General features: G+C 40.6%; 1 protein-coding gene and 1 pseudogene across 1 annotated transcript in view; one reads left to right on the top strand and one right to left on the bottom strand.

The window, feature by feature from the left end:
• The window catches only part of DDX10 (DEAD-box helicase 10), a 282,250-nt gene that overhangs the window by 136,434 nt on the left and 131,720 nt on the right, over positions 1 to 14,096 (top strand). The gene's annotated exons all lie outside the window — the stretch shown is intronic.
• On the bottom strand, positions 2,581 to 12,931 carry LOC136174512 (DNA endonuclease RBBP8-like; annotated as a pseudogene).

Here is a 14,096-nt window from a genome sequence, read left to right as displayed (position 1 = left end):
ATAGGTATCCCATTGCAACACATGTATTCTTTATTTAGTGAATTCTCTATCACAGGATTTGCTCAAGTAGAAACTGTTTCAGTCTCAGAGAGGTTATAGGCCCCAGCATTTGGAAAGTAAACTAAAGTTTCCTACAGTGTTCCAAAAGTTTTTACATCAGTGACACTGTGGAGTTCTGAGAGGAGCATAAGCTTCAGTGTTTGAGATTATAAAATTTGAGTTTGATGGGTCTGTGTTTAGAACCTGACTCTGTCTCTTTTAGCAGGATACTTGTTTAATTCATTTTGTTTAATTTAATTCCTGTAAGATGCGGGATATACCTCAAAATGAAAGTTGTGAGAAGTAGATGAAATGTAAAACATCTAGCATGGCATCTGGCGTATGGCATCTCTAATTAGCTACTGTTCTATAAATTTCTCAAAGAAAGGTTTAGTGACCTTCCAGTTTACTGGTAAGCCCATCTGGGTTGGCACTTGTCATATATTGGAACTTAAGAGAAATTTCACAGTATCATGGCATGGGTTGAGAAATAGGCTTTTTTGGGAACAGGGTACACCTTACAGGGAAGAGCCGAAATCAGCAAGGAGAAGGTAAGGTATTGGTTTCCTGTCATTTTGTTATTCTGCACAGAGGGATGCCGGAGCTTTGGCAGTGTGCTCAATATAAAGCATAGGCAGGTCTCCTGTCCTATATATTATTCTATCTTATAGAGAACAAGTGGTAGATCAACCTTATCCATAAATTGTCACACAGACAATCAGACAGAATATAGTGGATGCCTATAGTCATCTAAAAGTTCATCTGTCCAGCATGTGGAGACCTGAGGCCCAGGGCAGGTTGGGTTTGCCTTGCTAAGGGAAGAAGCTCTCATTTTGTCTCTCCTGCTGGGAGAAGGGGGTGAAGTAGTGATGCCACCTCACTGATGAGGTGCCCAGAGTGACTCCTGACTACATTTACATACAAGTTCTCCTTGCATCATAACCAGGGTCAGTGAATCCACTTTCTCAATGAGAAAGAATCAAGTGTGAAATATTATGCTGTTTATGTTGATGTTGGAATAGGTAACAGAAGAATGCCTTTCAGCCTCCTTGAATGAATGTTGCTCTCAACAAAAATTGGTCTTGATTTGGCTAGTCTCAGCTCAGCTTCACAAATTATTGGTTCTTAGGCACTTACTTTAAGACTTAAACCGCTAGTAAGATGAAGTCCATATCCTCAGGGAGTTTGGCATGGTGTCTAAAGAGGAGTAAAATAGACGTAGAAGAACTTTAAAAAAATATTTATTTATTTATTTGGCTACATTGGGTCTTGGTTGTGACAAGATCTCTCCTTGTGGCACAGGCTTCTCTAGACCTAGTTGTGGCATGCAGGCTTAGTTTTCTCCATGGCATATGGGATCTTAGTCCCCCAACCAGGGATCAGATCTGTGTTCCCTGCCTTAGAAGGCAGATTCCTAACCAGTGGACAGCCAAGAAGTCCCTAGAAGTGGAAGAATTTCTTAAAAATAGAAGTAGAGTATAACAAAACCATGAAACATAATCACCGGAAGACTGAGAAAGAAAATGAGAAAATGTCTCAAAAGATAGCAAATGCGGAAACTTTTTTATTTTCAAAACTGTGATTTGGTATTACCAAACGAGGGCTTCCCTTATAGCTCAGTTGGTAAAGAATCCACCTGTTTGATTCTTGGTTTGATTCCTGGGTCGGGAAGACCTGCTGGAGAAGGGATAGGCTACGCACTCTAGTATTGTTGGGCTTCCCTTGTGGCTCAGCTGGTAAAGAATCCGCCTGTAATGCAGGAGACGTGAGTTTGATCCCTGGGTTGGGAAGATCCCCTGGAGAAGGGAAAGGCTACCCACTCCAGCATTCTGGCCTGGAGAATTCCATGGACTGTCAAAAAGAGTCAAACACGACTGAGTGACTTCCACTTTCATTACCAAATAAAGTAATAAACAGCTGTTAACCTTAGAATGCAAAATAAAAATACTTTATTATTTTAAAGATGCAAAAGCAAGAAAATACAGCATAAACTTATCTACATTTGTAAATAGCCATCAGTGTGATGGATAAATGCCATTTAAACACATTGAATAGAAAAATGACTTATAAATCAATTTACAGAAGATCAAAAAGTCTGTGTAATACCAACTTTTAGCTCTAAATAACTATAATAATTGTCCTCTCTTCTGTTTTTGCTGCTCTTTGCCTTTAGGAAGAAATCTTACATTGTAAGGCTGCAGTCTTTCTGGATGAGGACAGGGATCAAGGTCTTTAATATACCCTCTTTCCATACAAGTCTGAATGGAAGGAAAACCAATTTTCCTGAAATTCTCTCGTGTGTTGGGTGGAATATAGCGAAATTGGTATCTTGAGCAGGAAACCAACTTCGTTCCTCTTTATTCTGCTGGAAAATCTGCATAAAAATTTCACATTTCTTACATGTGTGTCCAAACAATTTTCTTCTCTCTTCCTTTTTCCAAACTGCCTCAATATGAGGAAAATTTTGTAAGTCAGTGTTTTTCATCACCTTTAAAATATGGCTCCAAAAATGCTTTTTGTCTGACTTTATCTTGTTTTTTACTAGGAGTGGTTGGTTTTTTTTGTAATAATAGACAGTTCCTTCTCTTTATCTGCCAACCGGGGGAAGCTCTCCGCCAAACAGGATTCTTTTCATCTTCCAAACTATCATTCATTTTTCTTTCTCCATTTGGACTTTTTTCCTCCCTTCTCCTCTTGCTTCTTCAGTTTTACAGGCATAGTTTGACTAACCAGTGTACAGTCCATGTCCACTGCTTTTTCTCCTGCTAATCTTGACTGGCTGCCATCCTTTGTATCTACTACAGTAATACCATTTTATACTGAGAAAGGTCTGCTCCTCGATCTATATATACTCCACTGAATATTTTCAAGGATATATCTTGTTTTTTTTGTGGGGATTTTGCTTTAGCAATTCTCTGTGGATTTAACTGAAGAACTGATGGAAGTTTACATACTCCATGGATTGACCTGGTTTTTATCATTATAGACTCATGAGAATCAGCACCCTTCACATCATCAGAAAGATTATCTCCAAACTTCTGTGTGGATGTAGAGGGAGTTTAAATACAGAATTTTCTTCCTTTATTTGTAACAGTGTTTCATTATCTGGAGATTACTCAAGGACTGGAAAAGGTACTCCTGTAAACAGGGCTCTTCTGGGGGATCTTTGATTAACCTGCAGCTCACACGCAAGGCCTTACGTCTTGAGGAAGAGCCATTTCAGAATGGGCTTCAGGGCCTCATGGAGAGTCACTTCAGTTCGGTTGCTCAGTTGTGTCTGACTCTGCGACCGCATGGACTGCAGCGCACCAGGCTTCCCTGTCCGTCACCAACTCCTGGAGCTTGTTCAAACCCCTGTCCTTTGAGTCGATGATGCCATCCAACCATCTCTGTTGTCCCCTTCTCCTCCTGCCTTCAGTCTTTCCCAGCATCAGGGTCTTTTCCAATGAGTCAGCTCTTCACATGAGGCGGCCAAAGTATTGGAGTTTCAGCTTCAACATCAGTCCTTCTAATGAACACCCAGGACTGATCTCCTTTAGGATGGACTGGTTGGATCTCCTTGCAGTCCAAGGGACTCTCAAGAGTCTTCTCCAACACCACAGTTCAAAAGCATCAATTCTTCAGTGCTCAGCTTTCTATACCGTCCAACTCTCACATCCATACATGACTACTGGAGTGTCACTTGCCTAAATTTGATTTTAGAATTCTGACTTTCTTGGCTTTTCTCTTGACACTGAATAGCTGAAAATGGATCAGACAGATCCAGAGGTTTATCCATCCATCACATAGTCTCCATTCATGGAAGACTGACTGTCCAGTGGAAGAGAAAACTCTTTTTCTTTATCAAAAGAGGCTTGGGGGTGCTTAACTTCATCTTCACTTTTCTTCCTCAATTTTCTTCCTTTTTATTCTGCCTCCCAGTGGCAAGTATCTGCTTATTAGAAGATGACTGGTTAATGATCTTGTTCATTTCAGCCCCAATGTGAGGATGTTTGAAAAAGGTACTATCTTCAGATTTTGATCTAGGTTTCTGTGATCTAGAAGTAGAAGTGTTACTGAAAGGGCCTGTTTTCAGGTGGGTTGTTTTCCTGGTCTCTAAAAGAGAAGGGGACAAACCTGTATTCCTTTTTTTGTGATCTCCTTTCAGATAGTGGTAGAGTTCATCACCAAGAGGGCTCCTAGGGCCTTGAGGTTCAGATTCTTCTTGAACACAAAGTCCGGGTGTTTCAGCAGCAACTGTAGCTATATTATCAGGAGGATAACTGCTTTTTCCATGTGTTTTAGCTATTGGAGCTTGACTCTAATCACAAGTGTCCACTAGTATAATTTCACTTTCATTAGGTTTATGTTGTGGTTGAGTTGAAGACTTTGGTATTTTTCTCAATTCATGTGCACATCCGAGTGCTCCAGGTTAGTTTGTGTATCTGACTTGAAGGTTGGTTTGTTTGTTCTGTGTATCGGACATGGAGGTTTTCCTTTCTTCATAGCCAGTTAGCGCTAGCAAATGAAAAGGTTGTTATTGGTGAATCTAGAATAACATCTTCCTCAGATTCACAGTCAGTTGCTTGATGTGGTTAATCATTCTCAATTTTCTGCTGCAACTGTTCAGAAAACTTTTTATTTTTTTCCTGAATTCTTTTCATTCATAAGCTCTATGATAAATTTAAGATTCTGCTGCCAAAAATTTTCAGACTTTACTGTTTCTTCCTCATATGTTCTTCAGTTAGTGCACAGCAATCACATAATCCTGCTCTTAATTGATCTTCTAAAATTTTAGTGGTTTCATGAATGACTGTTGCTCTCTCAGCTGTTGATTTTTGGTGAAGAATTCTAGTCTCTGTGCATCTAAAATTCATTCCTTTTTCAGTTACTTTTACTTGTAAACCTTGTATTTCTTTACCATGATACTCCTTTCAGTTCAGTTAAGTCCCTAAACTGTGTTCAGTTCTTGGTGACCCCATGGATTGCAGCATACCATACTTCTCTCCTTCACACTTCTACTGGTCAGTGTTTTCTGACGTGTTCTGTTACGTTATGCAGGTCAGAAGTTGTCTTTGGCCAGTTTAAACTCAGCTTGCAAGGCTGCCTCTAGATTCTCGAAAGCCCTGGCAGGCAAGCAGGCATGCTCAGAGACTGGAAGGAGACAGCCTCGTGCTTTTCCCCTCATTCCCTCACTAACCCACCAAAATGCCTGTGGCCACGCGGCCTCTCTCAGGGCAGCCCACACTCTCCAGGGCTGGGGGAGGGCCCGAGGGCCGCAGCCCCGCTCCCCTCTCCTGAGCCTTTCCGATGTTGAATCTTAATTTAACTTTCCTTTTGGGGCAGAATTTCAAGCGTTTTTTCATTGAAGTACAATTAACGTACGATGTGATAGTTTCTGGTGTACGGCAAGGTGATTCAGTTATACGTGTGTGTGTGAGACATGCCAAGTTGCTTCACTTGTGTCTGAATCTGTGTGATCCCATGGGCTGCAGCCCGCCAGACTCCTCTGTCCATGGGATTCTCCAGGCAAGAATACTGGAGTGGGTTGCCATGCCCTCCTCCATGGGATCTTCCTGACCCAGGGATCAAACCCGTGTCTCTGAAGTCTCCTGCATCGGCAGTCAGGTTCTTTACCACTAGCACCACCTGGAAAGTGTGTGTGTGTGAGAATGTATGTATATATATATGTGTGTGTATATATATGTTCTTTTTCATATTCTTTTTCATTATGGTTTATTAGAGATATTGAATATAGTTCCCTGTGCTATACAGTAGGACCTTGTTTAGATATTGTGTGTGTGTGTGTGTGTGTGTGTGTGTGTATACATAGGTATGTATATATATATATAGTAGTTTGCATCTGCTAATCCCAAATTCCTACTTTATCTGCCTGCTTCCCCTTTGGTAACGTAAATTTGTTTTCTGTTTATGAGTCTCTTTCTGTTTTTTAGGTAAGTTCATTTATATAATTTTTTTAAGATTTCACATATAAGTGGTATCATATATTTGTCTTTGACTTACTTGACTTGAGGAAAAAAAGGCAACCCACTCCAGTATTCTTGCCTGGAAAATCCTATAGACAGAGGAACCTGATGGGCTACAGTCCATGGGATCGCAAAGAGTCGGACACGACTAAGCGACTAACAGTACTTGACTTACTGTGATAATCTCTAGGTCTATCCATATTGCTGCAAATGGCATTATTTCATTCCTTTCTGTGTCTGGGTAATATTCCGTTGTGTGTGGGTGTGTGTTCAGTTGCTCAGTCGTGACCAACTCTGTGATCCCATGAACTGTAGCCTGCCAGGCTCCTCTGTCCATGGAATTTTACAGTCAAGAATACTGGAATGGGTTGCTATTTCCTACTCCAGGGAGTCTTCCTGATTGAATCTGTGTCTTGTGTCTCCTGCATTGGCAGGTGGATTCTTTGCCACTGACCGCACTGGGCAGCCCCATTTGTGTGTGTGTGTGTCTGTATATGTATGGTATGTATGTATGTATACCACATGTGCTTTATCAATTGATCTGTCGATGGACATTTAGATTACTTTCACGTCTTGACGGTTGTAATTAGCGCTGCAGTGAACACTGCAGTGCCTGTATCTTTTCAAGTTATGTTTGCTCTGAATGTATGCCCAGGAGTGAGATTTTTGGATGATACGATGACTAGTTTTAGTTTTTTTTAAGGAGCTTTCATACTATGTTCCATAGTGACTGCACAGACAATGAGAAGGGTTCCCTTTTCCCCACATCCTCTCTACCATTTATTATGTGTAGACTTTTTCATGATGATTGTGCTGACCAGTGTGAGTTGATACCGCAGTGTAGTTTTGATTTGCTGTTCTCTAATAATTAGCAGTGTTGAGCATTTTCTCATGTGCCTCTTTGCCATCTATATACTTTCTTCGGAGAAGTGTCTGTGTCATCTGTCTTCTTTTTTTGACTGGGTTGTTATTTTGTTGTTGAGTTGTATGAGCTGTGTATTTTAGAAATTAAGCCCTTGGCAGATGCATTGTTTGCAAATAGTTTCTGCCAGCCCGTAGGTTGTCTTTTTATTATGTTTATGATCTCCTTTGCTGTGGATCAAGGATATTGCTAACTCCTGCATAGGTTGTGACTGGAACAGTAAGAAGAAGAGTGATGTAAAAAAAATTTAAAATGTTGCTTGACTGTGGAGCATCAGGAGTTTGGAGCTTGGCAAAAATTTTGTTTTACCACTTGGGGAATTGTAGTTTATAGCAGTTTTTAGTAACTTTTAATTCAGAATGTTGTATCTTAGTGTTATTCTTCAGTCACTAAGTCCAACTCTCTGTGACTCCATGGAGGGCAGCACGCCAGGCATCCCTTTCCTTCACCACCTCCCGGAGTTTGCGCGAACTTGTGTCCACTGAGTTGGTGATGCTGTCTAACCATCTCATCCTCTGCCACCCCGTCTCCTTTTGCCTTCATTCTTTCCTAGGTGGCCAAAGTATTGGAACTTCAGCTTTAGAAATAGTCCTTTCAATGACTATTCAGGGTTTATATTCCTTAGGATTGACTGGTTTGGTCTCTGTGCATTCCACGGGACTCTCAAGAATCTTCTCCAGCACCACAATTCAAAAGCATCAATGCTTTGGCACCCAGCCTTCTTTATGATCCAACTCTTACATCTGTACATGACTACTGGAAAAGACATAGCTTTGACTATATGGACCTATATCTGCAAAGTGATGTCTCTGCTTTTTAATATGCTGTGTAGTTTTAGCATAGCTTTCCTTCTAAGGAGAAATCATCTTTTAATTTCATGGTTGCAGTCACTATCTGCAGTATTTTCTTGGATCCCATGAAAAGAAAATCTGTCACTGCTTCCACTTTTTTCCCTTCTATTTTTCATGAAATGACAAGACCAGATGCCATGATCTTAGTTCTTTGAATGTTGATTGAAGCGAACTTTTTCACTTTTCTCTTTCACCCTCATCAAGAGGCTCTTTAGTTCCTGTTCACTTCTGCGAGTAGAGTGGTATCTTTTGCATATCTGATGTTGTTTATATTTCTCCTTGCAGTCTTGGTTCCAGTTTGTGATTCATCCTTCCTGGCATTTTGCATGATATACTCTGCAGATGAGTTAAGTAAGCAGGGTGAAAACAGATGGCTTTGTCATACTCCTTTCCCAATTTTGAACTAGTCAATTCAAAATGCTACATTTTAGTGTTACAGATTTACTAATGAAATAGCAGGGACTCATTCTAAGAGAAAAACAAATAAATGGGCAAGAATCTGTCAAACCTTTCAGTTGCTGTCAGACTTTTTAAAATGTTTAAGTTAAAAAGGGCAGATTGAAATTATATTGATCACTGCATACTCAGCATGCAATTTGCCAGGACAAAAAGGACAAAGTAATAGAGTAATGAAGGACAGAAAGCTTTTCTCTAGTTGTTAGGCTTTTGAGAGATTTTTTAAAAATTAGATATCAGATTTAGTTGCGTATATGATCCTGCTAAGAAAGACACTTTTATAATACATTCCTTGAATGATTCCTTGTGTTCTAAAGAAAACCATTTGTTGTTGTCCAACTTCTGATTTCTGTTCTATGGTTTTTGAAAATGTTCAGGAAAATTATGATTCTCTCCTCTGTGACTTATATTTCATAGCTGGACATTTGTACTTGTTATTCCCCTTTATCTTTTTTGCCTACCCCCTCCCCCACCACAGGATTCAGAATGCCCGCCCTAACTTTGCTGGCATTGGTTATATGATCTTGAAATCCTCTTAACTTCTACAGATACATGTGTATGATGTGTTTTTTCTCTAGGTGATTTTGGCCTTTTGGTCCTTTCTGGTTCTGTATTTAATAATGCCAGTGTTTTAAAATCAATATTATGTTTTGCATCAGTTCAGTTCTGTCACTCAGTTGTGTCTAACTCTGCAGCCTCATGGACTACAGCATGCCAGGCCTCCCTGTCCATCAAAAACTCCTGGAGCTTACTCAAACTCATGACCATTGAGTCAGTGATGCCATCCAACCATTTCATCCTCTGTCGTCCCCTTCTCCTCCCATCTTCAATCTTGCCCAGCATCAGTGTCTTTTCAAATGAGTCAGTTCTTCTCATGTGGCCAAAGTATTGCAGTTTCAGCTTCAATATCAGTTCGTCCAATGAATATTCAGGAGTGATTTCATTTAGGATGGACTGGGTGGATCTCTTTGCAGTCTAAGGGACGCTCAAGAGTCTTCTCCAATACCACAGTTCAAAAGCATCAATTCTTCAGCATTCAGCTTTCTTTATAGTCCAACTCTCACATCCATACATGACTACTGAAAAAACCATAGCTTTGACTATATGGACTTTTGTCGGCAAAATAATGTCGCTGCTTTTTAATTTGCTGTCTAGGTGGTCATAGCTTTTCTTTCAGAAGCAAGTGTCTTTTAATCTCCTGGCTGCAGTCACCATCTGCAGTGATTTTGGAGCCTGCAAAAATAAAGTCTGTCACTGTTTCCACTGTTTCCCCATCTATTTGCCATAAAGTGATGGGATCAGATCTCATGATCTTAGTTTTCTGAATGTTGAGCTTTAAGCCAACTTTTTCACTCTCCTCTTTCACTTTCATCAAGAGGCTCTTTAGTTCTTCTTCACTTTCTGCCCTAAGGATGGTGTCATCTGCATATCTGAGGTTATTGATATTTGTCCCAGTAATCTTGATTCCAGTTTGTGCTTCATTCAGCCTGGTATTTTGCATCATGTACTCTGCATATAAGTTAAATAAGCAGGGTAACAATATACAGCCTTGACATATTCCTTTCCTGATTTGGACCCAGTCTGCTGTTCCATGTCCAGTTCTAACTTTTGCTTCTTGACCTCCATACAGATTTCTCAGGAGGCAGATCAGGTGGTCTGGTATTCCCATCTCTTTCAGAATTTTCCATAGTTTGTTGTGATCTAGACAGTCACAGGCCTTGGCATAGTCAATGAAGCAGAAGTAGATGTTTTTCTGGAACTGTTGTGCTTTTTTGATAGTCCAGTGTTGGCAATTTGATCTCTGGTTCCTCTGCCTTTTCTAAATCCAGCTTGGACATCTGGTAAGTTCATGATTCACATACTGTTGAAGCCTGGCTTGGAGAATTTTGAGCATTACTTTGCTAGCCTGTGAGATGAGTGCAGTTGTGTGGTAGTTTGAGCATTCTTTGGCATTGCCTTTCTTTGGAACTGAAATGAAAACTGACTTTTTCCAGTCCTGTGGGCACTGATGAGTTTTCCAAATTTGCTGGCATATTGAGTGAAGCACTTTCACAGCATCATCTTTTAGGATTTGAAATAGCTCAACTGGAATTCCATCACCTCCACCTGCTTTGTTTGTAGTGAGGCTTCCTAAGGCCCACTTGACTTCACATTCCAGGATGTCTGGCTCTAGGTGAGTGATCACACCATCGTGCTTATCTGGGTCATGAAGATCTTTTTTGTATTGTTCTTTCATGTATTCTTGCCACCTCCCTCTTAATATCTTCTGCTTCTGTTAGGTCTGTACCATTTCTGTCTTAAATTGTGCCCATCTTTGCATGAAATGTTCCCTTGGTATCTCTAATTTTCTTGAAGAGATCTCTGGTCTTTCCCATTCTATTGTTATCCTCTATTTCTTTGCACTGATCACTGAGGAAGACTTTTATCTCTCCTTGCTAGTCTTTGGAACTCTGCATTCAAATGGGAATATCTTTCCTTTTCTCCTTTGCTTTTCGTTTCTCTTCTTTTCACAGCTATTTGTAAGGCCTTCTCAGACAGCCATTTTGCTTTTTTGCATTTCTTTTTCTTGGGGATGGTCTTGATTCCTGTCTCCTGTATGATGTCATGAACCTCCATCCATAGTTCATCAGGCACTCTGTCTGTCAGATCTAGTCCCTTGAATCTATTTGACACATCTGCTGTATAATCATAAGTGATTTGAATTAGGTCATACCTGAATGGTCTAGTGATTTTCCCTACTTTCTTCAATTTCAGTCTGAATTTGGCAATAAAGAGTTCATGATCTGAGCTACAGTCAGCTCCTGGTCTTGTTTTTGCTGACTGTATAGAGCTTCTCCATTTTTCACTGCAAAGAATATCATCAGTATGATTTCTGTATTGACCATCTGGTGTTGTCCATGTATAGAGTCTTCTCTTATGTTGTTGGAAGAGGGTGTTTGCTATGACCTGTGCGTTCTCTTGGCAAAACTCTGTTAGCCTTTGACTTGCTTCATTCCGTACTCCAAGGCCAAATTTGCCTGCTAATCCAGGTATCTCTTTACTTCATACTTTTCCATTCCAGTCCCCTATAATGAAAAGGATATCTTTTTGGTTGTTAGTTCTAGAAGGTCTTGTAGGTCTTCATAGAACCGTTCTACTTCAGTTTGTTCAGCATTACTGACAAGTGCATAGACTTGGGTTACTGTAATATTGAATGGTTTGCCTTGGAAAAATGAACAGAGATCATTCTGTCGTTTTTGAGATTGCGTCCAAGTCCTGCATTTCCGACTCTTTTCTTAATTATGATGGCTACTCCATTTCTTCTAAGGTATTCTTGCCCACAGGAGTAGAAATAATGGTCATCTGAGTTAAATTCACCCATTTTGATCCAGTTTAGTTCACTGATTCCTAAAATGTTGTAGTTTATTCTTGCCATCTCTTGTTTGACCACTTTGAATTTACCTTGATTCATGGCACTAACATTCCAGGTTCCTATGCAATATTGCTCTTTACAGCATTGGACCTTGCTTCTATCACCAGTCCCATCCAAAACTGGGTGTTGTTTTTGCTTTGGCTCCATCTCTTCATTCTTTCTGAAGGTATTTCTCCAGTGATCTCCAGTAGCTTATTGGGTACCAATTGACCTGGGGAGTTCATCTTTCAGTTTCTCATCTTTCTGCCTTTCCATACTGTTCATGGGGTTGTCAAGGCAAGAATACTGAAGTGGTTTGCCATTCCCTTCTCCAGTGAACCACGTTTTGTCAGAATTCTCCACTATGACCCGTCCATGTTGGGCGGCCCTACCTGGCATGGCTCATAGTTTGATTGAGTTAGCAGGGCCGTGATCCATGTGATCAGTTTGGTTAATTTTCTGTGATTGTAGTTCTGTTGGCCCTCTGATGGATAAGGATAAGAAGCTTATGGAAGCTTCCTGATGGGAGAGACTGACTAAGGGGGAAACTGGGTCTTGTTCTGATGGGTGGGGTATGCTCATTAAAGCTTTAATACAGTTTTCTGTTGGTGACTAAGCTTGTGTTCCCTCCTTGTTGTTTGACCTGAGGCCAAGCTATGGAGAGGTAATGAAGATAATTAGGACTTCCTTTAAAAGGTCCCAGGCATGCAGTGCTGCCCTGAGTGCCCCCCACCCTGCAGCAGGCCACCACTGACCCACGCCTCTGTCGGAGACTCCTGGACACTCACGGCAGGTCTGGGTCAGTCTTGTGGGGTCACTGCTCCTCTCTCCTGGGCCCTGGTGTGCACTAGGTTTTGTTTGTGTCCTCCCAGAGTCTGTTTCCCCAGTCCTGTGTAAGTTCTGGTGGCTCTGTGGTGGGGTTAATGGTGACTTCCTCCAAGAGGGCTTATGCCATACCCAGGCCTGCTGCCCGAGAGCCCCCGCCCCACGGCAGGTCACTGCCGACCCGCACCTCCGCAGGAGACGCTCAGACACGGTTGTGGCTCAGTCTCTGTGGGGTCTCTGGGTCCTGGTGCACACAAGGTTTGTTTGAGCCCTCTGATTGCCTCTGGTGGGTATGGGGTTTAATTCTAAATGTGACTTTGCTCCTCCTACTGTCTTGCTGGGGCTTCTTCTTTGCCCTTGGACGTGGGGTATCTTTTTTTGGTGGGATCAAACATTCTCCTGTTGACGGTTGTTCAGCAGCAGGTTGTAACTGTGCAGTTCTCGCATGAGAAGATGAGCACACATCCTTCCACTCTGCCATCTTCCCCTGCTTTTACTTATCGCTATTTAATAAATGGTGTATTTTAAAGAACATCCAGTTTTAAATGATTGAACATCATACAGACACACTTTTTTGAAATGTATACGTGTAGGCTGGCCTTTAACCTTTCATTTGGTACTTTATTGTTAGCTAACTTTGTAAACAGTAGAAGGCAGAGCTTGGAAACATGACATATATGTAGTTGTGCATATGACTTTTATTGGATTTGGTGGTGATGTTTATTTCTCTCTTAGTTAAGATATATCCCATGCGTGTCTTGTGATTTACTAATGTTAGCCAGTTTAAAAAATGGCAGACGTTAAAACCTTGGATAACCAGTAACAGTGATTACCTTGTCTTGGCAGTATGGGAGGTTGACATCAGCACCTCTTAAATGTCTTAAAATGCTTGTCAAACATGGCTTAACTAATCAGTTACCGAATCCAGTTTGAATTTAGTATATATCTTAGTTCTCTTATTGTAGCTCTTTGTGAAGGCTTTAAATCATAGAAATTCTCTTTCTGTAACTTAGAGAGTAGAAGTGTGTATGTTTTGTGTATAATATCATAGAGTATGTGTGTATAAGATTGTGGAGAAGTAGAGAGCTGCTTCCCCAAGAGAGAGTGTACCTTAGTGTCATAGTTTTTATAGTAGTGTCGTCAGTGTTGCCCCAAGTCTTTGAATTTAGTTTATTGCCACCATTATTGCCTCCTTTAGGGAGTCAGTCTCCCTTAACTTTGTTAACTGCATGGATATGTGATAGAAATTAGCTTTCCTTTTGATACTGCTGAATTTTTAGTATGTAGCTTATAATATCTGTAAGTTCTTGAAGAATTTCAGAAGTTGTAGGAGACAACAGAAATGTGATATTGCCAATTTGGACACTCGTTAAAAATGATATCCATGCTGTCATTTCTAAAATCTAAAAGGACAAAAAGCATGTATCAGACTGTATTTCTGGAAATTGCTTCCAGCTGCCTGCTTCCTAATATAGAAATGTTTATTAAAAGTGGCAGGTTAAAAATTGAATTCCTAAGGCAAATATGGCTAGCTCTAATTTTGCTAAAGAATTGGAAATACCTGAGAAATTGCCTATAGTGGCTTCAGTGTGGAGTGAGGGGCATGGTTGGAGCAAATAATACGTATTTCTTGGCTAGCAAAAAAA

This window comes from Muntiacus reevesi, chromosome 9, assembly GCF_963930625.1.
Source record: "Muntiacus reevesi chromosome 9, mMunRee1.1, whole genome shotgun sequence".
Classification (NCBI taxonomy): domain Eukaryota; kingdom Metazoa; phylum Chordata; class Mammalia; order Artiodactyla; family Cervidae; genus Muntiacus; species Muntiacus reevesi.
This window is presented reverse-complemented; position numbering and strand designations above follow the sequence as displayed.